This window comes from Helianthus annuus, chromosome 14 (genome assembly GCF_002127325.2).
Source record: "Helianthus annuus cultivar XRQ/B chromosome 14, HanXRQr2.0-SUNRISE, whole genome shotgun sequence".
Taxonomy (NCBI): Eukaryota; Viridiplantae; Streptophyta; class Magnoliopsida; order Asterales; family Asteraceae; genus Helianthus; species Helianthus annuus.
Window position 1 is genome coordinate 158,268,324 of NC_035446.2, and position 27,260 is coordinate 158,295,583.

At 39.5% G+C, this 27,260-nt stretch overlaps 1 long non-coding RNA gene across 1 annotated transcript; it reads right to left on the bottom strand.

Moving 5' to 3' along the window:
* Positions 1-3,870: 3,870 nt before the first annotated feature.
* LOC110906173 lies at positions 3,871-6,030 on the bottom strand. The gene is made up of 3 exons (XR_002573717.2): positions 5,032-6,030; positions 4,373-4,447; positions 3,871-3,927 (listed from the first exon to the last, which is right to left on the bottom strand). It is a non-coding gene; the product is annotated as an uncharacterized LOC110906173 (long non-coding RNA).
* Between the last annotated feature and the right edge of the window lie 21,230 nt (positions 6,031-27,260).

Below are 27,260 nucleotides of genomic sequence, written 5' to 3' on the forward strand. Positions count from 1 at the left end.
TGAATTTTGGTCTTGTGGAATTCCATTGGCCACAAGGCCTTTTGGCTCTTTTTTTTAAGTATACTATGTATTACTTAAATTAATTTATTAATTATATATATGTATATTAATGTTTATTTTATACATAAAACAGGAAATTAAATAAGTTTGTATGAGATAAAGTATAGGTTGTGTATTGTGAACGTAGAATCAAGTGCTTGCACGTATAGGATATCTAGAATCACGTATTGACTGTAAGTTACGCATGTGTTTACCAGGGCATGAGTATGTATCGAATGTATAAAATGTTTAAGCATGTAAAAGATAAACGAAGTATAATTCGTATGAGATAATTAGTTTTATTACGACCGAAGTCTCGGATTTACATGGTGTGACACGAAATGCGATTACAAAAAAACAAGTTTCCAAAAATAGACTATGCAAGATACGCTTTCTAATTAAGGAAAGTTATGGAAAAGTGGGGCGTTACAGTCTCCCCTCCTTTGTGAAATTTCGTCCCGAAATTTATTCAAGAGGAAGACCTTGTAAAAAGACATTTTGGCTAAAAGACTGACTAAATCGTGATTTGGGAGTTCGAGACGTTTTGGTTATGTTTGACCAAAGGAACAATAGAATAGGTTTGAAAAAAAAAAGTTCGTTTGACCAAAATGATTTGAGGCATTGGGCATAAGTAAAAACATGTATGTGTGTGTATGAGCAAAGTGAGCTTTAAACAAGCTTGACTAACCAAATAGAGATGTATTTTAAAATATAGTATTTATGAGGAAGGTTTTTATTTTTTTTTTGTATAAAACGGTATGTATTTTGATGAAAAGTGTGGCCGCACTGCAAAAGTCTCATTGGTTTCAAAGTGGAATCATAAATCACAAGTTTATAGGAAATTATTTATTGATGAAGAACGAGAAGGTTAGGTATTTTAATTAAAACATTTTTGGGAGGTGATGGCTAACTTAGTATGTCTTTTCACATAAACAAGAATGAAAGATAGCGTCGAAAGGTCTCCAACCATGAATGGGAGCGTAAGGGTGATATGAGTACTGGAAAGACAAAAGTAGCGTGCTAAGAATGAAGTCTCGTCGGGATAATCAGATATAATGCGTTTGTGAGTTGTTTAAAGTTTGAATTAGGTCCAAAAGGTCTGCAAAACACTGAATTTCTCACGGCACGTTTTACGAAAGTTTGGTAACATGGTGAAAACACTTATATATAGGAAGTACCAGCGGCGTATCCACCATGTTTTAACCACGTGACGTCCGTTTCGTTATTCGGTGTCATGTTACGTTCCATGTCTTACCATACACAGTAGTACACTCCATGATTCTCATGCGCCTACCACTATAATCCCGTGTGCACCCGCGATTATACTGATCGTCGCATGATCCGCATAGCTTGTACTAGTTGTGTATGAATCAGGGTATACATAAATTTGAAAATAAAAATGTGTACGTATAAGAATGTAGTATATAAGCAAGTCCATACTTAAGTGTGTATGGGACCCACGTAAGCGAATCTATTGGATTCCGCTCGCGTACGGGTACGAATGTATGAATCATGAGTATAAATGTCAGCATGCGTATGACTATATATATTATAGTATAAGTATGAATAAGTATGCTGGTATGAACATGAAATGTATGAGTATGAACATGAAAAAGTGAGTCAGTATGAATGTAAGTAGGTATAAGTAATGACAATTGTGTGTACGAAATAAATCGAATACAACGAATTTGAGCGTGTAAAATAATCAAGAAGTTGTGGGTATGTAAAACGAATGATACGTGAAGTTGTCGTGTGATATTGACTAAAGGTGTACGATGGTATGCGTGTATAGTTATTTAAGTGAAACATTGAGTTTATCGAATCAAAATAGATTGAGTTTGACTAGTAATGTAGATCCTAGCCTGTAAATGTAAAAAGAATATAAGGTACGTATTGGTTATACATAACGTGTTTTGTAAGGAATGGAAATGCTACTTTTGTTTTAAAAGAAGATTTACGTAAGTTGAAGATTGTCGGTCCCCATGAAGTCTTCTTGCCCACGTTTTTAGAAATTTGAATGTCGTATTGAGCGGTGTATAAAATTTCGTTGTAAATAATAAGTTCGTATTATTCCAAAGGATCTTGCATCAAAATACGAAATTTGAAATTTGGAGGTTCTTGAGAAAACGTTGATTCTTAAAAAAGTTTAGCAATGAAAATGATTTGTTGGTTTTGAAAAGAGTTTGTGGTAAAACGATCTTATAATATATATATAAGATCTTATCAATATATGAGAAAGTTGGTTTGATTTACGACTGAGAATGAAAATCTTCAGTATAATGACGTAATGTGAGCGCGTTTTAGTAATTAGGTTAAATATGAAGTTCATGGGCAAGAGATCCATTGGACCGATTAAGTTGATAGGAATCATCTCGCAAGGTTTTGAAACTCGGGTGATAAAACGTTTTAAGGCACGATTGGGAATTTTCGTGTATATCATTTATGTTAAATAGGTTATGAGATAAAGAATACGTTTGATAAAATAATAAATTTTGAAATTCACCTAAGTAGGGATTTTGACGAATGATAAACGATTTAGGTGCAAAATATGATTGTGTCGTATGATGAAGTCTCTTTTGAAAGAAAATTTTGGTAACGATCGCCTAGGTAAGGGAATCACCCCTAACTCGTTGGTGATATCGTTTTAAGAAAAGAAGGAGTGGAGTTATTCGTCAAGGTAAGGAAAATCACTCCTATCTCGACGACATGTCTCCATTTTGGTGTTACAAAGAATGTAAACAAAATTGAGTGATGTTTTGAAATCATGTATATGAAGGATGTATAGATGTAAGAAAGATTTAATATGATGTGTATATAAGAAAGCAATCTCGAAAGAAATTTGAATTTGAAAAGGGAGAATTACATATAAGATTGATATTAGTAAAACATAGGTTTGACTAAAACTTGGATTGTTCCAAAACGGAACTTTGACTAAACCAAAGTGGTCGAAAATTCTTTTGAATTTGAGAAACATGCTTTGGCCTAATAGGTGGAATACTCTCACCGATATTTTGGTTAACGGTATTCACCCTTCCAGTTACTACATGTTTCAAATCTATCAAAAATTCAAGACTTGGCGGGATTTTGAAAATCAAGGAGCGGGACTAGTCGACAAGGTGCGGGTTTCACCCCTAACTTGACGATTTCGTACCCTAAGTGTGGTTGGTACTCGTCGGGTCAGAATTTAATTTCGACACTTTGACGAGGGTCCACTAGAATTTGAAATGGAAATTCTCCGTCAAGGTGAGGATTTCACTCCTAACTTGGTGGCAAATTTCGTGTAAAAAGAATAGATGGATTGAGAGTCGTTCACCAAATTGTGGGTTTCACGCCTATTTTGGTGAAGTCGTCTCGTTTGTGTATTACGAGTGGTTTCGATTTTAGTATAAACGAGTAAAATGTCTTAGGAAGGACGTATGTTTGAAATAATAACAACAAGTATGAGCACATAAAGCATTTAAAGAAATTAACACATAAGAGACATTTCAAGAATAACACATAAAGATTTTCATAAAAGTAGCATGTGAAGCAAGTATGGTCGGATTCGGTGCTTAACTATAGACTAGGTCAAAAGCATGGCAATTTTCCTAACTCCCTATAGTTATGGCTCTGATACCAATCTGTCACACCCCAACCAATGACGGAAACATCGGGATGAGACGAAGTGTGAAGATTGCAAGAGACTTCATAACGCTATTTGTGACAATATTTAATAAATCGATTTCATTTCATAAAGTAAATTGTCAACATTACAAGAAATTCAAATACATCAAATTCAAAGAAGTACATAACAACATAGCAAAATTGATACAACATATTAAACCTAAACGTCTATATGTGTATCTAGGCATCAACGCTACTTCTTTTAATAGCATCGCCATCATCAACCTGTAACATGTTTAAAATAGAATTCAATGCAAAAGCAAAGGCGAGTATACAAGTTTAAGCATAAGTATAGGTATAAGTTTAAAAGTTTAAAACGAATCCACATGGCAACTTAGTCTATACGAGATCAACCTAACGCGGCATGCAATATTTCTAGCCAACCTCTGTTTACGCAAGAAAGTTTAATTAATTCAACATGACCCAAGTTTAAGGGGGGCGGTGCGTTACTCCTATAGCGCTATACATGTCGAAGGGAGGCTCGTGAGAGCTAATGACTAAAACATATCACATAAGTATGGTCCACGTAAGCATCAAGTATCATAGCATAGTATTCATGTATAAGGATTGTTTTGTGCATTGCATAAAGAATAATAAGTGTTGTTTAATAGTAAAACATGTTACACCCCAAAAGTGGTAAACATAAAAAGGGGGTTGCGAGTATACTCACGGAATTGCTAAGTCTTCCGATTATCCAAGTGTTGACGAGTGCATGAGATTAGGAGGATGGAACACTGAAGTCACCCTATATGGGCAAACGGAGGTGTATGAGAAATCGGAATTATGACGGGGGACTTGAATTGGAATTAGTCTATCTTCTTGATATCTAATGTAAAAATTCTAATTTAAATCCATCAAGATTGTTATAGAAGTGTAATCAAAATAAATATACATTTATTTTTTATAAAAAATACTTAAATCCGATAAGTTTTGTTTCATAACTTAGCACATTTCGTTTTACGGATTTTCACGAAAAACGAGCAGAGTTTCCGCTGTTTTCAGACGATCCCGACAACGCAAGTTGTCGTTAACATTTTCAAAACTCAACAATTCATTAACGATATATATCTTTCGCCAATAATGTTCAAATATATAACTTTCGTCGACCAAGTATAAATATATTATTCTGGTCAACAATGTATAATACAATTTGTCAAGAGCGTAAAAACGTAATCTTGTTGAATGTTTAAAACATATTTAAAATTATGCAAAGGATATTTATCGTTTACTAGACGTATCGATTCAATTTTTATACAACTCGATCTCTTAATTAAAACATTAACACTTAAATATATAAAACAAAAAAAATGAAAAAAGCGTCGATTTTACCAAGCATCGTGTTTGACCAGATTTGACTCGAGCCGAAACCGAACCAACTGCTGTTGACTGATGTCGACTCGAACCCGATGCGAATCTGGTGTTGACCAACAGTTGATCGAAGATGAGCATGAACCCGAACTTGAACCGAGTGACCCAAACCCGACTGAAACGGAACCGAGACCCGAGGCTGACTTGAAACTAAGCTGAGCTCGAACCAAACCCTTGAGCAGACCCGAGCCAACCCAATGTCATCGCCGTCGTCGGCTATCGAAAAACGGAACTGAACACGAACATAACCTGAACCAGTTGGACCGGTGCGGACTGAACCGAAATAACCCGAGCCGCGAACCACCACTGCTGCCACCGTCGTCCACCGCCGTAGACGTAGCCGGAGAGTGCTTCCGACTTCTCTCTCTCTCTTGTCTTCCTTTCTCGCTCGTGATAACCTCCCGACGCCACCACCACAGCGCCGCCGCTTGTGGTGGCCGGTTGGTTCAACCAAAGAGAACAAGATGCTAAGAGTTTGAAATTGTGGTATGGTTCTTAAATGTACTGATGAGTATATGCAGGGATTTCAAGAATTAGGGGGGAAGGGATGTGTATGTGGTTTGGAGAAGGTTAGAGAAATTTGAGAGGGAAAAGTTGGATATGTAGAAAACGGCTGATGAAAAATGGGTGTCATTAGGGTTTTGTTAAAATGTAGAATGAGGGTAGGGTTTTGATCAGCCGGTTCTTGGCTGTGGATTACTTTTGGCCGCATATGGCCTTCACATTCCCTTTTATTATTTTTTTTTGTTGCAAATATATGTTTGATATAATAATGGCATCTTATACTATATATTAGTGTAATAAAACGGAACAAATAGTTCATCCAAATCCATTTTGAGTACATGAACAATACTATTAATTAGGATGGCATATTAAGTGGTAATAACTTATTACATCAGTAATAGGGAGTGGGGCAAGAAGGAAAACAACCCAAAAATAATAATAATAATAATTTGATCGTGAATTTTGGTCTTGTGGAATTCCATTGGCCACAAGGCCTTTTGGCTCTTTTTTTTAAGTATACTATGTATTACTTAAATTAATTTATTAATTATATATATGTATATTAATGTTTATTTTATACATAAAACAGGAAATTAAATAAGTTTGTATGAGATAAAGTATAGGTTGTGTATTGTGAACGTAGAATCAAGTGCTTGCACGTATAGGATATCTAGAATCACGTATTGACTGTAAGTTACGCATGTGTTTACCAGGGCATGAGTATGTATCGAATGTATAAAATGTTTAAGCATGTAAAAGATAAACGAAGTATAATTCGTATGAGATAATTAGTTTTATTACGACCGAAGTCTCGGATTTACATGGTGTGACACGAAATGCGATTACAAAAAAACAAGTTTCCAAAAATAGACTATGCAAGATACGCTTTCTAATTAAGGAAAGTTATGGAAAAGTGGGGCGTTACACAATTTGTATGCCCTAGCCGCAACGCGGCGTGCCTCTTATCTAGTTATTTAATAAAAGAGATAAATAAAAAAACTAAGAGAGAGAAATTACCAGAGAATGACACGTGTCCAAAAACGATTTTTGTTTATTAGACCGTGGGCTATGGGAGGGGGGGGTTTGGCGTGGGTTGGGGTAAAACGCCCAAGTCACCACCCCGGGTGGGCTTGGGTTTGGGGCGTGGCACTTGGGGCTTGGGTTTCAAGCCGGGCGTGGGGCGGGGGAGCAAGGTGACATGGCGGTTGCTGAGTGACCGATTCAAAGTAGCCGTTGGGGCTAGTTTTTTTTAAAAAAAAAAATCTTTTTTCCTTTATATATACTTACCACATTTAACATTTTTCTCAAACAATATCAAACACATAAAACACAATATTACCATGAGTTCTTCAAGTTATAGTGAATCGTCATCATCATCTGACGATGGTGCGGAAATATTTCTACAAACGATCGCGGTTGTGGTGAAAGCTATCGTGGAAGACGAACACGATGAGGAAGAGGAAGAGACTCAACAACCTAAACGGAGGAGGAGGTACATCGCTCGTGAACGGCACACCGCTAACGATTTGTTGGTAAGCGATTACTTCTCAGCGGAACCTAAGTATGATGAAAAAATGTTTAGGCGTCGTTTTCGTATGAGTAAAAACTTATTTTTAAGAATATCTAGAGATCTTGAGGAGAAATATGATTATTTCAAACAAAAACCCGATGTAACCGGGCAATTAGGATTTAGTACGTGGCAAAAGGTCACGGCCGCACTTAGGCAGTTAGCGTACGGCAATAGTTCGGACATTATGGATGACTATTTAAAAATGTCTGCACGTGTAGCTAGAGAAACTCTTCACAACTTTTGTTCGTGTATTCTAGAACTTTATAAGAAAAGATATTTGAGAAAGCCCTCCTTCAGTGACATGCAACAAATATTGGAACATCACGTTGATTATCATGGGCTACCCGGGATGATAGGTAGTTTAGATTGTATGAAATGGCCCTGCGAACTTTGTTCTACCCAATGGCAAGGTGCTCACACTAGTGGATTTCACGGGGTGCCAGCCATCATGCTTTAAGCGGTTGCGTCCCAAGATCTTTGGATATGGCATGCGTTCTTCGGTATGCCAGGTTCACATAATGATATTACCATCATACACCACTCACTTCTTTTCAATGATCAGGTAAATGGTATAGGACCCAAAGGAAGTGTCACACCCCGAATTTCCACGTGTCACCGGTGGGCCTGGTGGGGGAGTATCGTGACGTAGTTGATATCATCATTGTCAAACAACACAAATTATAATGCACAGCGGAAGCAATAAAATAGATTTACTTCAACCATCAAATGTAATATCTAAGTATCACAAGTAGTCGAAATAGATCCACAGGCGGATCGGAATAAAAAGGAGAAAATTGTTCAACAGATAAATGCATCCCAAAGTTTGCGAGACTCTATGATGCTAAGGAGAAGCCAGCCTATTTCGTGTAGCACCTGCACTTAATCTTTTTGGGGAAAATACGTCAGTTTACACTGGTAAATACAATTTAACCGACTCATTTTGAAAACATTTAGAAAATTTATTTAAATGCACATGGCACAAAACTTTTTATAACTTGGGAATAATTAATCAAAGTTAAACTTGTAAAAGAATTACATGTTCGTTATGCGTTCAGTCGCCCGAGTCGTGCCGGGTTTAAGGTTAATTGACACACCACTCAGTATAAGTCCGCGGCGGGAAGCCAACGTTTATACTTTAATAAAAATGGACACATACCGGGTGTACGCCTACACCCGGGTGTCAAGGTCGTGGCCATTTCTTAAAATGATGCCAAGGATATCCGGGACATGGTCATTAAGCTCCCAAAGGCGTAAAACAAACAAAACTAGTTTTCAAACGGGTCACATTGATAATACCCAACTACTAATAAGTTGGGGTCAATTGCCCGACCAAGCGGTATTTTATGTACCCCCAAGCCCGTATAACGGAAAATAAGTTAAAAGTATTTACCTGAGCAAGTATAAACCACAAAAGCAAAATGCAAGTGTCTTTTACTGGGCTCCTATTCTGGAACGAAGGTTTATAATAACCTATTAGAATTCTAACGGGTCTTTTAACATAGCCTAAGCTTAGACCGGTTAGTTTCGAAGGATAAACATGGTTTAATCGCGAGGAGGGCGAAAACCGAAAAGGAATGTGACTTAGACCCTACAAGCTTGGATACTTGTATGACATGGGTAAACTAAACACATTCTGAATTTAGAGACTAAGATGATACGGTTTGACCCGCTTCGGCTAATGTGCATAAACTAGTCACATATGCCGATCCGAACGTGAAAGTGCGTAACGGGTAACCATATAAATCATATACAAGTTTCCTGAGATTATATGCACCAATTATGTTGTAATATCAGTAAGATATGTCCTATTATGCCCCAAATGATTTTGAACTCCAATTACGCCCCATAAGGGCATTTTGGTAATTTTACATAAGCTTAAAAGGTTAAAACCGGAAATCTGAGTTCTCAACTTTAGTTTACTGTTATAATATGAAATTTTACAAAATATATCAGTAGGTATTAGACCTTATGTATAAAAACTAGTTTTGACATATACTATGTCGTAAAAATGCCTAAAAAGGCGATTTGGAGCCATTTCCGGGTTTTAAAAGAAAAGCTGATATTTTTATAATTCCAAAAGGTTCAAAATAATATATTTAACATAACAAATCAGTAGAAAAAGGTTTGGGGTCAAAAGGTTTTGTAAAACTCATTTTATGGTCTAAAAGGGCAAAATCGGCATAAGCCGAATTAAGCTTAAAACCTTAAGTTATGCTCAGCCTAAAAATAACTAAAAATATTTAAAATTCCCAAAATATTATTATATAACAGTGGGTATAAAGTTTTGATACAAAATTTGGGTTTAGGTAGGTTACATGCTAATTACGCTAACTATTTACTAAGAAAGCTTCTATTTACGCTAATGAGCATAACTCCTAATCTAGACCTCAAACTGATGTCAAATTTTTGGGGACAAGTCTATAATTCAGTAACTAAGATGTCTACCCTTTTATATTTTCAAAAATCATGATTTATGGACATTTGGGCATAATGGTCAACATATGGGCATTTAACGGAAACATGCATACGATCAAGATATCTAATGAACCAAGTTGTATAATCACAGGAGGATATACTAACATGTTATTAGGTCCAAAAGAAGCTCTAAGGCAATCTTAATCTTGACTAAAACGGGTCAGAACTGAAAGTCAAAGCGAAAGTCAAACTATGCGACTTTCGGTTCCAAACCGGGTCTAAACAGAAAATTGTCGAGTTGAACATGTTGGAACATGTTCTTACATTATTTACCAAGTTATATTAATGATAAAACAGGTTGCATGCATCCTACATTGCAAATTATAAGTTAATTTGGATTTAAGCATTCTGTTGACTTTTTATAGTTAGCTTTGACTTGACAATTGACATGCTTAGAGTGGGAATCTGGAAGTACCCTTTTAAGGGTTTGTTACCCACATAATGAATGATCAAAGTTCACCACTTCACTTCCTTATATAGGGACCAAGATGCTCTAGGATCAAGACATGGAAGTCTAGGATAGTTACAAGATCACCCCAGGTGTCCCTAATAGGCTAAATACTGCCTAGAGAGTCCCTTGTTTCGAAAACCACTTCAATAAGGCGGTGCAACAGGCTGAACAGACAGCTGTCCATTTTCTGCTGCCAGCGACAGTCTTACGGACCGTAAGGTTAAGGCCTTGCGGTCCGTAAGCACCTCTTGCGGACCGTATGCTGAAATGGCTACGGTCCGTAACCGACCCTTGCTGAAAATGCCCAGGTACCCTCCTTACGGACCGTAAGCCTAGGGCCTTGCGGTCCGTAACCGTTGGTCAGAGGACAAAAATTTGTAAACTTTTAAGTCTTGACCATGCAATCAAACAATTCCGAATTCAGTCCATCTTTTTCAGTAGTGGGGCCATCTGCTCAGCCATTGCATGCTTGGATAGGTCTTACATGTTCCCATCTTCATTTGCCCTCTTATGGAACTTGCAAAGTGACGGAAATACCAAGAGCAAGTCTTGGATTCTCTTAATAGTTAACAAGCTTCATAATTATTCTTGATTCTTCCTTATAAGAATTCTTATTTAGCATTATTAGTAGCAACAATCCTGTCAAATCCCGAGTTCACATAAAAGATGGAACTTTATTTATTTGGAAACAACCGATTATCATATAGGATGACTTTCAAAAGATTTAAGGATTTTGGGATTTATAAAATTCGGGTCGCTCAGAGGTGATTTAATAACATGTCGCCCTTGGGTCATTCAGAGGTATTTTAAATAACATGACGCCCTTTTAAATAAAATCCTACCAAACATCTTTTATTTAATCCGGTTTTTCTGACACGTCTGTCTCTCATGACACGTGTCTTTATTTTAATGGACAGGAATTTTCGAGGTGTTACATCCTCACCCTCTTAAAAGAAATCTCGACCTCGAGATTTACTGAAACAAATGAGGGTATTTTTCCTTCATTGTGGATTCTAACTCCCACGTATAATCAGGACCTCTGCGGCCCTCCCATTTGACCTTAACGATGGGTACATGCTTCCTTCGAAGCTTCTTTACCTGTCGATCCTCAATCGACACAGGTTTTTCCACAAATTTTAAGCCCTCGTCTATATGCACATCTGTGTGTGGTATGACTAGTGACTCATCAGCTAGACATTGCTTCAGATTGCAGACGTGAAATACATTATGAATTCCATCGAGCTCTTCTGGTAAGTTCAACTTATAAGCCACTGATCCTACACATTCGATGATTTCGAATGGTCCTATATACCTTGGGCTTAACTTGCCTTTCTTGCCAAATCGCATTTCCAAGGCGATACTTTAAGCAAAACTTTATCGCCAACCTCAAACTTGAGAGGCTTTCGTCTTTCATACGCATAGCTTTTCTGCCTGTCTCGAGCAGTTTTCAGGCGATCGCGAATTTGAACAATCTTGTCTGTTGTCTCGAAGACTAAGTCAGGACCTGATAATTGGGTATCCCCTACTTCTGCCCAGCAGATGGGCGTTCGGCACTTTCTACCATATAGTGCCTCAAAAGGCGCAGCCTTAATGCTAGTATGGTAGCTATTATTGTAGGAGAACTCGACCAATGGTAAATGCTTGTCCCAACTTCCTCCTAGATCAATCACACATGCACGCAGCATGTCTTCCAATGTTTGAATAGTACGCTCACTCTGCCCATCCGTTTGAGGATGGTAAGCCGTACTGAAATTCAATTGAGTGCCCAAAGACTGTTGGAAATTCTTCCAGAAATGTGATGTGTATCTAGTATCCCGATCTGAGATAATAGATATTGGCACGCCATGCAAGGCCACAACCTTATCTACATACAATTGGGCTAGCATGTCAGAGCTGAAGGTCTCTCTAATGGGCAGGAAATGTGCTGACTTAGTCAGTCTATCAACTATGACCCATATAGTATCATTTCCCTTCGGCGTCTTAGGCAATTTGGTGATGAAGTCCATCGTCACCATTTCCCATTTCCATGTGGGAATTTCAGGCTGTTGCAGTAAGCCTGACGGCTTCTGATGTTCAGCTTTGACTTTAGCACACGTCAAGCATTTAGCTACATAAGCAGCTATAGACTTTTTCAAGCCTATCCACCAATAATTCGCCTTTAAATCCTGGTACATCTTATCAGCTCCAGGATGGACGGAATATTTGGAACTGTGGGCTTCCTTAAGGATAACATCTCGAAGTCCTCCATATACAGGAACCCATATTTGTCCGTTCAATCTCAACATTCCGTTCTTATCGTAGGACAACTGTTCTTCAGTTACTCCTAGTTTCTCCTCAGGATAGTTAGCTTCCAACACAGCTTCCTTCTGTGCAGCTAACAACCTTTCATTCAAACTACTCTTAACTTCAATGCTCTTGGCATTGATCCTTATCGGCTTCACTCTTTCTTTCCTGCTTAATGCATCTGCGACTACATTAGCCTTGCCTGGATGGTACCTTATTTCACAATCATAATCGTTCAAGGTTTCCATCCATCGTCGCTGCCTCATGTTCAAATCCTTCTGATTGAACAGGTGTTGAAGGCTCTTGTGGTCGGAATAGATTACACACTTCGTCCCATACAGATAATGCCTCCAAAGCTTAAGTGCAAATACAACGGCACCCAATTCCAAGTCATGGGTGGTGTAATTCTTTTCGTGCACCTTTAATTGTCGTGAAGCATAGGCTATGACCTTGCCCTTTTGCATTAACACACAACCCATTCCGGTGTGTGATGCATCACAATACACCACAAATTCTTCAATGCCTTCAGGTAGGGCTAGCACAGGTGCGTTACTCAACTTCTGCTTCAAGATATCAAAAGATTCTTGCTGCTTAGGTCCCCAATTAAACTTAATGTTCTTACGTGTTAACGATGTTAAGGGTGTAGCAATTCTTGAGAAGTTTTCAATAAAACGCATATAGTATCCAGCCAAACCTAGGAAGCTACGAATCTCTGAAGGTGTCTTTGGCTCTTGGCCAGTTCATGATAGCTTCTATCTTTGCGGGATCCACTTGAATTCCACGCTCACTCACAACGTGTCCAAGGAACTGGACTTCGCGAAGCCAAAATTCACACTTTGTAAACTTAGCATAGAGCTTCTCTTGACGGAGCAGCTTAAGAATGCACCGAAGATGCCTCTCATGGTCCGCTCGGTTCTTTGAGTAGATGAGGATGTCGTCAATGAAGACGATGACAAATTTATCCAGATAAGGCTTGCATACGCGATTCATGAGATCCATGAATGCGGCAGGTGCGTTAGTGAGCCCAAAAGGCATCACCAGGAACTCGTAGTGACCATAACAAGTCCTAAATGCGGTCTTATGTACATCCTCCTCCTTAACTTTCAATTGATGATAGCCTGACCTGAGATCTATCTTAGAGAAGTAACTCGCTCCCTGTAGCTGGTCGAATAGATCATCGATTCTAGGCAAATGATATCTGTTCTTGATAGTAACCTTGTTTAGCTCACGGTAATCAATGCATAGACGCATTGATCCATCCTTCTTTTTAACAAACAAAATTGGCGCTCCCCATGGAGATGAACTAGGTCTAATAAATCCTTTAGCCAGTAAATCATCTAACTATGTCCTTAATTCCTTCATCTCTGTTGGTGCTAATCTATATGGTGCTCTGGCTACTGGTGCAGCTTCGGGAATGATGTCAATCTTGAATTCCACCTGCCTATCCGGTGGCAAACCAGGTAGTTCCTCTGGAAAAACCTCGGGATAATCAGAAATGACCGGTATGTCTTCGATCCTGGGCTTCTTCTCGCCAATAGTTACTTGTGCCATATAAATGACACAACCCCTACTCGTGCATCCGGATGCCTTAAGCATGGCCACTTGCTCTGACAATCCGTGTTGAGTATCTCCCTGAATAGTGAGTGACTCACCAGATGGGGTCTTGATTATTACCTGCTTCTTGTTGCGCACTATCTGGGCTTGGTTTCGCGATAACCAATCCATTCCTATTACTACATCAAAGCCTGCTAATTTGAACGAGAGGAGGGACAGAGGAAAAGAGTGGTTCCTAATGGATATGGCACATCCATCTAACACAGTCGAAACGGGTTCTAAAGTCCCATCTGCTAACTCTACCTCATAATTTACTTTCAAGGCTTTAATAGGCAATCTTAATAATACACAGAATTTATCATCTACAAAGGATTTATCTGCTCCAGAATCAAACAATACCCTTGCGTAAACGTCATTAATGAGAAACGTACCAGTTATGACGTTATCATTCTGGATGGCCTCCTGCACATTCATCTGGAAGACCCTAGCGTTGGTCTTCTTCCCTTCCTCAGCCCTCTTCACTATCTTTGGGCAATTGGTCTTGATGTGCCCTTTCTCATTGCAACTGTAACAAGTTGCATCCTTCAACTTTTTGCACTCAAGAGTTCGGTGCTCCGTGGACTTGCATATCCCACATGACCTAGGTTGGGATTTCTGCTCATACCTGCACCTCCCAAAGTGGTGCTTCTTGCAAACCTTGCACTTGGGCCTATCGCCCGACTGTTGATCGTTCCTCCTGGCTTCAGACCCCTTTTTACTATCACGGTTCCCCTTATGTTTCTTGCCTGAGCGACGTGAATTGTCATCTTCCTGTTTTCTCTTTTCAGAGTCTGCATTTCTTAATGCTCTTTGTCTCGCTGCATCTTGAGTGAGGGACAGAGACAAATCGGTTACAGATCTAAACGTGGTAGGTCGGGAGGCTTTTACGCTAGCTTTGATTTCTGGGGCCAAACCCCCAATGAAGCGCGCGATTCTTTTGTGTAACACCTCGGAAATTTACGTCCAATAATGCATTGACACGTGGCATAGGCTTTGGATATGCGAAAACATACTTTAGAGGGACTAAAGTTGACAAACAGTGAAACTATGGGAATATAAGGGTCCAAAGTGTCAACAATGGAAAGATAGGCTCTACAATAACCCAACCTGGTGTTTATAACCCTAAACGGATATATCATGGATCATACAAAGCGGAAAATGAAAGAAAGTGAGGAATTGCAAACTACAGGGGCCAATTGTGTCAACATGTTGAATGTATACCTCTGAGTGATCTTTTGGCAAACCCGAAGCTTTGTAATGATAAAATATACTCACTAGAATATGTGGTAAAAATTTCATGAAGTTTCGTTATCGTATGAGAAAGTTATGATCAAAACCGTGCACGAAGGGTTAAATGCGTCAACGTTGAATTTTGTGACTTTTCGTGTGAGCACAAAGTTAACCAAGGACTTTACCATGTTTGTAAATGTCCCAAGGTCCTTAAAAATCAAGTTTGAGGGTCTAATGAGCAAGATAGATAGCCAAAACCACGTAACAAAGGACCAAGGACCAAAACGCAAACATTAGAAAGAGTTTTTGTGGATCAGAAGGCCCAGGCGGCCCGCCTGGGAACCCTTAAGGGGGCCGCATGACCTGCCCAGTGACAGAAAACTCACAGCTGCCAGTTTCAGCTCTGAATTCGGGTGGTAACCAGCTGTATCCGACTCTAGAGCCTCACCAATGGGATTACATGCAGCTAGGGGCACTTGTATACATCTTGCAACCTCCCTAGACTATTGTGGCAGCCTCACAACACATTAAAATCTACATATAAGGCACTTGAAGTAGTAAACCAAGAACACTTGCATATTCAAAAATTCACAAGACCATCTCTGGAGCTTTCTGGACATCAAGGCATCTTCCTAGTGATCTCTAAGCTTATTTAGGACCATTGTAAGTGTTCATAACTCTTTCAAATTCGTTCTAGCTTAGTTTATTAACCGAAAGTCAATCCGTCGTAAATTTAGTTTGACTTTACGATTAAACGAATATGGCTCTGTCATTTCTCGAATTGAAAGTACCTACAAGTTGGTATTTATGTGGGTAACAAACCCTCAAAAGGGTATTTACAGATTCCCACTCTAAGCATGATGATTGTCGAGTCAAAGCTTTTCTTAAAAAGTCAACAGAAGGTGTTTTTGCAAAAATTAGCATAATTAGCAATGTAGGTCACATGCAATCTGTTTGATCATCAAAATAACTTTGTAATGAATGTAAGAACATGTTTCATCATGATCAACTCGACAATTTTCCGTCCAAACCCGGATCGGAACCGAAAGTCTCATAAATTGACTTTTTCTTTGACTCTCAATTCTGATCCGTGCATGCATGTTTGAGATCTGACTTAGAGCTTATTTTGGACCATTTTTATATATGTACAACTCTCTGAGATTTTACAACTTGGTTCAATACTCATCCGATGCATATGCATGTTTCCGATTTATGTCTAAAAGTTGACTATTATGCCCTTTTTGCTATAAAACGCGATTTTTGAAAAAGTGAAAGAGTAGAAACGTTTGTTACTGATTTATAAGCTTGCACTTAAAATTTGATATCATTTGGAGGTCTAGATTAAGAGTTATGCTCAATATCGTAATTTGAAAGCTTTATGTTAAGTAAACGGCGTAATTAGCGTATAGCCTATTTAAACCCACTTTTTGATATAAAACTTTTTACCCACTGATGTAATATTATATTTTGGGATTTTTGATGATTTTTATTTAATTTTTTAGATGAGCATAAGATAGGTCTCTAAGTTTAATTCGGTTAATACCGAATTTACCCTTTTAAGCCATAAAATGAGTTTTATAAATCTTTTTGACCCCAAACCTTTTTCCACTGATTTCATTTGTTAAATAAATTATTTTGAGCATTCTGGAAATATAAAAATATCAGCTTTCTTTTGAAAATCCGGAAACGACTCTAAATCGCCTATTTAAGCGTTTTTAACGCCTAATATGCACTATAACCATATTAAACATATAAGGTTGATACCTACTGATATTCTTAGTATATTTTTATAAAATAACAGTAAGTATAAGTTTTTGAACTCAGGTTTCCAGTTTTGACACTTTTAGCCCTTGTGAAATTACCAAAATACCCCTAAGGTGCATAGTTTGATTTTAAATGATAAGTTTCATATATGGGTCATACCCTACTGTTATAATATGTTAAATTAAGTATTTTTACTGTATGAATCAGACCTACAACTCAGATTACAATTTAACTCTTTTATAATCTTTTAAATGACCAAAATGCCCTTATAAGGCATAAGTTGAGTTTAAATTCATTCGGGGCATAATAGAACATAACTTACTGATATTATGACATATTTAGAGCATATTATCTCAGGGAACTTGCATATGACTCTTATGGTTACCCGTAACGCTCTTAACGTTCGGTTCGGTTTATGTAACTAGTTTGCATAAATTGACCGAAACGGGTCAAACATTATCATTTTTGTCTCAAAATCCAGAATGTATTTAGCATACCCATATTATACAAGTATTCAAACTTTTCGGGTCTAAATCACGTTCTATCCGGTCTTCGCTTAATCATGCGTTTGAACCGTATCGTCCTTAAAACTAACCGGTCTAAGCTTAGGCTTAAATAAAGATCCGTTAGGAATCTAATAGGTTATTATAAACCTTTGTTCCAGAATAGAAGAACCAGTAAAAGCTACCTTCACTTGCTAGTTGTGATTTATACTTACCAAGGTAAATACTTTTAACTTATTTTCCCTATACGGGCTTGGGTTACGGTATATAGAATACCGCTTGATCGAGCATCAAATCTTACATCCTTAGGTGGTTAATTGAATAATTTGATCGGCTCGTTTAAACAGTCTTGTTTTACTTTAAGCCTTTGGGGGATTAATGACCATGTCCCGGATATCCTTGGCATCATCTTACGAGATGGCCACGACCAGAGCACGAGGTGTAGGCGTACACCTGTCAGTGTATAACTCATTATTGTGGTGTGTCTATTGATCTTTAACCCGGACAAGATCCGGGCTACTGAACGCACAAGTAACATGTAATTCGTTCACAAGATTATAATAAATAATTATCCCAAGTTATAAAAATGTTTTGTGCCTTGAGCATTCAAATCAATTTTCAACCTTTTCAAAATGAGTCAGTTAAATTGTATTTACCAGTGTAAACTGACGTATTTTCCCAAAAGGTTAAGTGCAGGTACTACACGTAATAGGCTGGCTGTCTTCTAGAGCGTCCACAATAAGTCTCGCAAGCTTGGATGACAATAACTCTGTTGAACAATATCTTATTTTATTTTGATCCGCCTGTGGATCCGTTTCAACTATTAGTGATATTTATTATTACACTCTATTAAAGTTGAAATGAATCTATCTTTGCTTCCGCTGTGCATTTATATATTGTGTTGTTTGTCTATGATGATGCCAACTACGTCACTATACTCCCCACCGGGCCCACCGGTGACACGTGGAAATTAGGGGTGTGACAGGTTGGTATCAGAGCCAACTCTGAGTGAATTAAACACTAGCCTTTTGTGTTTAATCTCAGTTACACAATTGCACATTCCTCGATTCTCGAGTCTAGACAAAGAACTTAGGAAATATCCAAAATTGTTTTATTTTCTAACTTGGTCTTATATATATTTTGTTGTGTCACTTGTTTGATTTTTGACAGGTTCCCAAAATGCCGCCACGTATGAGAGGAAGAGGAAGGGGACAAGGAGCATATGTAGCCCCAAACGACCATGAAGCCGGACCTTCGCACAGGCGAACACCTTCAGGCTCCCATAACACAGATGCTCAAAATCTGTGGAGGTCTTTTACTGAACCCGCAAGGCACTCGGTTTCACTGAGTACCTCACCTTCTATCCCACACTCCTTTGGGCCTCAATCAGAAAATGAGCCCCACAAATCTCACCAGTCCTATATTCCTCTCCAAGGACACCAATCACCATTTGACCACCCATCACCTGTTTTCCAAGGCCTGTTCAACCCTGCTGACTACCTTGATGTGCCTATGGGTTTTAACCCACTTGGACCAGAAGACCATTTCCCTGGCGACAATGCGATGGATGTCGATGAAGATACCGATCCCTCAATGCCACCATCTGGAACTCCGAACCACCCTATCGAGATTTCTGATGGGTCACCTTTTGTGGGATCACCATACAATGGTCCCGACAGCTTTGAGGAGAAATTTAGGCAGCATGACTGGGTATTTACCCCTAGTTACCATAACTCTCCCCTGCACCAGCCACAACACAGCTCTCCCTTGCACCCCCAGCAACAGCAGCCACAGCAGCAGCCGAATCCTTCTGAGGATTCCCGACTTGTCGCGGTCACTCCACCGCCGCCACCACCTCCGGTTTTGCCTCCTCCGCCTCCGAGGCGAAGACGAACGAACGCACGGATTTCCGCACGAGGGGGAATACGCATCGGCACCCCTCCACATTCAGGTAGCAGCCGATATTCGCCACTTCATGAAGAACCAGAGATGGGAGAATCTTCACACCCCGTCTCAGAAGTAACATCTGCGCCAATCGCGCCACCACCACCACAGGGTTTTGGAGACCCAATCCCTGCTTACACTAGCGCGGCAGCGTACAATCCCTTCGAGCAGACGTACCCCACAGGTTATGACTTTACAGGGGATCCCTACTGGGTAGCTGCGAACTACAACTCTCTCAATCCGGAAGGTCCTTTTGGAGGTCCCTGGGCTACGGGACAATCGACCTATGGATACCCATCATATGGATATCAGCAGCCGCAGCCTCCTCAACCACCGCATTATCCGCCACCACCGCTGGCACCGATGATGTCGCCGCCACAAGTTCAAGAAATCCTTCATGGGATAAATGAAGTGCGACGAGAGATGCGGCATGAATTGCGGGAAGATCGTCGGCATAATCGTGGGATGTTTAAGAAGATGGTGGATTTAATCAAGGGAAAAAGCAAGAAGGACTACTAAATCCTTCGTTTGCTAGTTATTTAATCATGTCCCTGCGAGGACATTTATTTCTGTACTCTGCCCCTGCGTGGGCATATTTTTCCTTTCTGTTCTACCCCTGCGTGGGTTTGATTGTTTCTGTTCGACCCCTGCGTGGGTTTGTTTGTTAGTTTAGCCCCTGCGTGGGTATGTTATTTGAGTAAAAGTCCCGTTTAGGGCAAACTCGTGTTAGTTAATTTTATTTGAAATGGTTAATTTAAGTTTTTCATTTTTAAATTATATGCATAAATATAATACACGAATAAATGAAAAATAGCAATTATTATTTTAATTTACCATTTTAATAATAAGAATCTTAAAAAGGTAAAACCTAGCTTGAATGTCATAATAAAGACCTAGCCATTATGGTAGAACCTGTTTAAAAAGATTCAATCTCTGTTAACATCTGTAAACATGTTAGCATTCTTGGCTAGTCTGATCCGTAAAATCACACATGTCACCCTTTTAATAAATTATCCAAATTTATATTCTATATATATATATATCTGATTGTGACATAATGCCTACGGGTTATAACTAATGTCATATAAAACAAAAAGGCAGCCGTGGTTTATAGACCCCCTGCCAAGAAAAGGATTGATTGTTTTAATTATTCAAATTTAATCCTATAGAATCTAAATTCAAATTTAGAAATTTGTCCAAATGACTAGGCCTATTGTGCCAATATATATTTCATTCTCAGGTAAAGTAGCTAATAAAAAGTCCTGAATGAAACTAATTAACTAATATGGCTCTTATTTACCATGGTTAATAAATCGTCAAGAACGATAATACTGTTTAGGCTTCTAAATAGACCTTGTCCTTACTTTTATGTAGCACCTAAAGCTACATGGCTAAGTCTGAGGAAATAAACAGTCATCCGGAGGAAGGCCCAGATAACACTAGAATACATATAACTGGTGCGGAGCTGCAAGCATTAGTGGAGAATGTTGTTACCAAAGCCATTGAAAGGCAATATAGTGTATCAAATAGGACCCGAAGTAGGACCCGGTTCGCGCCACATTCCAAGACCAAGGGTCATTCGGAGGCTCATAGCAAACCACTCTCTAAGAAGGATGTATCTAAGAAAGATGAGCTCAAGAAGGATGATGACCGACATTCATCCAACCAAAACAGTATCCCGTCAAGGAAGGTCGAGCATAAGCCAGAACCGCGTGATAAGTCATGTACATACAAATACTTCGTCTCATGTAAACCCCGGGACTTTACTGGGGAGAAGGGAGCAGTAGACTGCATGACCTGGTTGGACGAAATGGATACAGTGGTAGATATCAGCGGGTGTGCTGATCGGGATGTAGTGAAGTACGTATCCCAATCGTTCAAAGGGGATGCACTAGCGTGGTGGAAATCTCTCTTACAAGCTGCCGGAAAGGCCACACTTTACAGTATGTCATGGGATCAGTTCGTAACCCTTATTAAAGAGAATTTTTGCCCACAACATGAAGTTGAAAGGATCGAGTCAGACTTCGTATCTTTGGTGATGAAAAATCTAGACTGCCAGGCATACCTCACCACTTTCAATACTCTATCTCGACTGGTTCCATACTTGGTAACCCCAGAACCGAGAAGGATTGCCCGTTTCATTGGGGGTTTGGCCCCTGAGATTAAAGCAAGTGTTAAGGCATCGAGGCCTACAACTTTCAGATCAGTAGCTGATCTATCCCTCTCTCTCACCCAGGACGTAGTCAGGTTGAGAGCTCTTAGGAACTCAGAAGAAAGTAAGAGAAAGCGTGAGGACGATACCTCACGAAGATCAGAGAAGAGACACCGAGGAAATGACGACCACAAGAAAGGGTTGGGATCTAAAAAGGATAGGCAACAATCAGGGGATAAGCCCAAATGTAAAACTTGCAAGAAGAACCATTTTGGGAAGTGTCGATTTGAGTCGAAATCCCAGTCTCACGCGAGACCCTGTGGAATCTGCAGATCCACAGATCATAAGACCTTGGAATGTAAGAAGCTGAAGGATGCAACATGTTATGGTTGCAACGAGAAGGGGCACATTAAGTCTAATTGCCCGAAGAACACCAAGAAAACCGAAGAAGGAAAAAAGACCAACGCAAGGGTCTTCAAGATGGACGCTAAGGAAGCTGTTCAAGATGACAACGTAATTACAGGTACCTTTCTTGTAAACGATGTTTTTGCTAGAGTATTGTTTGACTCTGGAGCAGATAAGTCTTTTGTAGATAATAAATTCTGTGAGTTGTTAAAATTACCTGTAAAAGCCTTAAGTGTGAAGTATGAAGTGGAATTAGCTGATGGGACCATAGAAACCGCCTCAACTGTTTTAGATGGATGTGTTATATCCATTAGGAATCACTCTTTTCCATTATCCTTACTTCCTTTTAAGCTAGCCGGTTTTGACGTAGTGATAGGTATGGATTGGTTGTCACATAACCAAGCCCAGATTGTGTGCAACAGAAAGCAAGTGGTAGTTAAAACTCCGTCCGGTGAGTCACTCACTATCCAAGGAGATACCCAGCATGGATTGCCCGAGCAAGTGTCCATGCTCAAGGCATCCAGATGTCTGCAGAAGGGTTGTGTCATTTATATGGCACAAGTTACTATTGATGAGCCAAAGCCAAAGATTGAAGATATCCCTGTCATTTCGGAATACCCTGAAGTGTTTCCGGAAGAACTACCTGGTTTACCACCAGATAGGCAAGTGGAGTTTCGAATTGACATCATTCCGGGTGCGGCGCCAGTAGCGAGAGCACCATATAGGTTGGCACCAACGGAGATGAAGGAATTAAGGACGCAGTTAGATGATCTGTTAGCTAAAGGTTTTATTAGACCTAGCTCGTCTCCTTGGGGAGCACCAATTTTGTTTGTCAAGAAGAAGGATGGATCGATGCGTCTGTGCATCGATTACCGCGAGCTTAATAAAGTCACCATCAAGAATAGGTATCCTTTGCCTAGGATCGACGATCTGTTCGATCAATTGCAAGGGGCAAGCTACTTTTCAAAGATCGACTTGAGGTCGGGTTATCACCAGCTGAAGGTCAAGGATGAAGATGTACACAAGACAGCGTTTAGAACTCGTTATGGACATTACGAGTTCCTAGTGATGCCTTTTGGGCTCACTAACGCACCATCCGCATTCATGGATCTCATGAATCGCGTCTGCAAGCCTTATCTGGATAAATTCGTCATCGTCTTCATTGACGACATCCTTATCTACTCAAAGAACCAGGCTGACCACGAGAAACACCTTCGTTGTATTCTCAAACTTCTACATCATGAGAAACTCTATGCCAAATTTTCAAAGTGCGAATTTTGGCTTCGAGAAGTCCAATTCCTTGGACATGTGGTAAGTGAGCGTGGTATCCAAGTAGATCCCGCTAAGGTAGAAGCAGTTATGAATTGGCAAGAGCCAAAGACACCTACCGAGATTCGCAGTTTTCTAGGATTAGCAGGATACTATAGGCGATTCATCGAAAATTTTTCAAGGATTGCTGCGCCCCTAACTTCGTTGACACGTAAGAAGATCAAGTTTGATTGGGGCCCTAAGCAGCAGGAATCCTTTGACGTTCTGAAGAAGAAGTTGAGCAATGCACCAGTGTTAACATTGCCCGATGGTATAGAGGAATTCGTGGTGTATTGCGATGCGTCACACACTGGTATGGGTTGTGTACTCATGCAGAGAGGCAAGGTCATTGCCTACGCTTCACGACAGCTAAAGGTGAACGAGAAAAACTACACCACCCACGACTTGGAACTGGGTGCCGTTGTATTTGCATTAAAACTGTGGAGACACTACTTGTATGGAACAAAGTGTGTAATCTATTCGGATCACAAGAGCCTTCAACATTTGTTCAATCAGAAGGAATTGAACATGCGACAAAGACGATGGATGGAAACTTTAAATGATTACGACTGTGAGATAAGATACCATCCAGGCAAGGCGAATGTAGTTGCTGACGCCTTAAGCAGAAAAGAAAGAGTGAAGCCGATAAGAATCAATGCCAAGCGCATAGAAATAAGGAATAATTTGAACGAGAGGGTGTTAGCTGCACAGAAGGAAGCTGTGTTGGAAGCTAACTATCCTGAAGAAAAGCTAGGAGTAACTGAGGAGCAGTTATCCTATGACAAGGACGGAATGCTAAGACTGAATGGACGAATATGGGTTCCAGTTTACGGGGGACTTCGAGATGTTATCCTCCAGGAAGCCCACAGCTCCAAATATTCCGTTCATCCTGGAGCTGATAAGATGTACCAGGATCTAAAGGCAAATTACTGGAGGATTGGGTTGAAAAAGTCTGTAGCTGCGTATGTAGCTAAGTGTCTGACTTGTGCGCAAGTCAAAGCTGAGCATCAGAAGCCGTCAGGTTTGCTTCAACAACCTGAAATTCCCACGTGGAAGTGGGAGATTGTGACAATGGATTTCATCACCAAATTGCCCAAAACAAGGAAGGGAAACGATACTATATGGGTTATAGTAGATAGGCTAACCAAGTCAGCACATTTCCTTCCCATTAAAGAAACTTACAGCTCTGACATGTTAGCTCAATTATATGTGGATAAGATCGTAGCTCTACACGGTGTACCAGTGTCGATTATCTCTGACCGAGATACGAGATACACCTCTCATTTTTGGAAGAGTTTCCAACAATCTTTGGGTACGCGCTTAAACTTTAGTACGGCTTACCATCCGCAGACAGACGGACAGAGTGAGCGTACCATCCAAACATTGGAAGACATGCTTCGAGCATGTGTGATTGATTTAGGTGGCAGTTGGGATAACCACCTACCATTGATAGAGTTCTCCTATAACAATAGCTACCATACTAGTATTAAGGCTGCGCCTTTCGAGGCATTATATGGTAGAAAATGCAGAACACCCATCTGTTGGGCAGAAGTAGGAGAAGTTCAGTTATCAGGACCAGATTTGGTTTTTGAAACGACGGACAAAATTGTCCAGATTCGCGATCGCTTGAAAGCTGCCCAAGATAGGCAGAAAAGCTACGCTGATCCAAAGCGTAAGTCTTTTCACTTCGAAGTAGGTGACAAAGTATTGCTCAAGGTATCACCCTGGAAGGGAGTGATGCGATTTGGTAAGAGAGGTAAGCTGAGCCCGAGATACATAGGACCTTTTGAGGTTATCGAACGCGTCGGATCAGTTGCCTATAAGCTAAACTTACCTGAAGAGCTTAGTAGTATACATAATGTGTTCCACATCTGTAATCTGAAAAAGTGTTTCGCTGACGAATCACTGGTCATACCGCATACAGATATACACATTGATGAAAGCTTGAAGTTTGTGGAAAAACCATTGTCGATTGAGGATCGACAGGTGAAGAAGCTCCGAAGAAAGTACATACCTATTGTTAAGGTCAAATGGGATGCCCGTAGAGGTCCCGAATACACACCTCGGAAATTTACGTCCAATAATGCATTGACACGTGGCATAGGCTTTGGATATGCGAAAACATACTTTAGAGGGACTAAAGTTGACAAACAGTGAAACTATGGGAATATAAGGGTCCAAAGTGTCAACAATGGAAAGATAGGCTCTACAATAACCCTACCTGGTGTTTATAACCCTAAACGGATATATCATGGATCATACAAAGCGGAAAATGAAAGAAAGTGAGGAATTGCAAACTACAGGGGCCAATTGTGTCAACATGTTGAATGTATACCTCTGAGTGATCTTTTGGCAAACCCGAAGCTTTGTAATGATAAAATATACTCACTAGAATATGTGGTAAAAATTTCATGAAGTTTCGTTATCGTATGAGAAAGTTATGATCAAAACCGTGCACGAAGGGTTAAATGCGTCAACGTTGAATTTTGTGACTTTTCGGGTGAGCACAAAGTTAACCAAGGACTTTACCATGTTTGTAAATGTCCCAAGGTCCTTAAAAATCAAGTTTGAGGGTCTAATGAGCAAGATAGATAGCCAAAACCACGTAACAAAGGACCAAGGACCAAAACGCAAACATTATAAAGAGTTTTTGTGGATCAGAAGGCCCAGGCGGCCCGCCTGGGAACCCTTAAGCGGGCCACATGACCTGCCCAGCGACAGAAAACTCACAGCTGCCAGTTTCAGGTCTGAATTCGGGTGGTAACCAGCTGTATCCGACTCTAGAGCCTCACCAATGGGATTACATGCAGTTAGGGGCACTTGTATACATCTTGCAACCTCCCTAGACTATTGTGGCAGCCTCACAACACATTAAAATCTACATATAAGGCACTTGAAGTAGTAAACCAAGAACACTTGCATATTCAAAAATTCACAAGACCATCTCTGGAGCTTTCTGGACATCAAGGCATCTTCCTAGTGATCTCTAAGCTTATTTAGGACCATTGTAAGTGTTCATAACTCTTTCAAATTCGTTCTAGCTTAGTTTATTAACCGAAAGTCAATCCGTCGTAAATTTAGTTTGACTCTATGATTAAACGAAAATGGCTCTGTCATTTCTCGAATTGAAAGTACCTACAAGTTGGTATTTATGTGGGTAACAAACCCTCAAAAGGGTATTTACAGATTCCCACTCTAAGCATTATGATTGTCGAGTCAAAGCTTTTCTTAAAAAGTCAACAGAAGGTGTTTTTGCAAAAATTAGCATAATTAGCAATGTAGGTCACATGCAATCTGTTTGATCATCAAAATAACTTTGTAATGAATGTAAGAACATGTTTCATCATGATCAACTCGACAATTTTCCGTCCAAACCCGGATCAGAACCGAAAGTCTCATAAATTGACTTTTTCTTTGACTCTCAATTCTGATCCGTGCATGCATGTTTGAGATCTGACTTAGAGCTTATTTTGGACCATTTTTATATATGTAAAACTCTCTGAGATTTTACAACTTGGTTCAATACTCATCCGATGCATATGCATGTTTCCGATTTATGTCTAAAAGTTGACTATTATGCCCTTTTTGCTATAAAACGCGATTTTTGAAAAAGTGAAAGAGTAGAAACGTTTGTTACTGATTTATAAGCTTGCACTTAAAATTTGATATCAGTTGGAGGTCTAGATTAAGAGTTATGCTCAATATCGTAATTTGAAAGCTTTATGTTAAGTAAACGGCGTAATTAGCGTATAGCCTATTTAAACCCACTTTTTGATATAAAACTTTTTACCCACTGATGTAATATTATATTTTGGGATTTTTGATGATTTTTATTTAATTTTTTGGCTGAGCATAAGATAGGTCTCTAAGTTTAATTCGGTTAATACCGAATTTACCTTTGTAAGCCATAAAATGAGTTTTATAAATCTTTTTGACCCCAAACCTTATTCCACTGATTTCATTTGTTAAATAAATTATTTTGAGCATTCTGGAAATATAAAAATATCA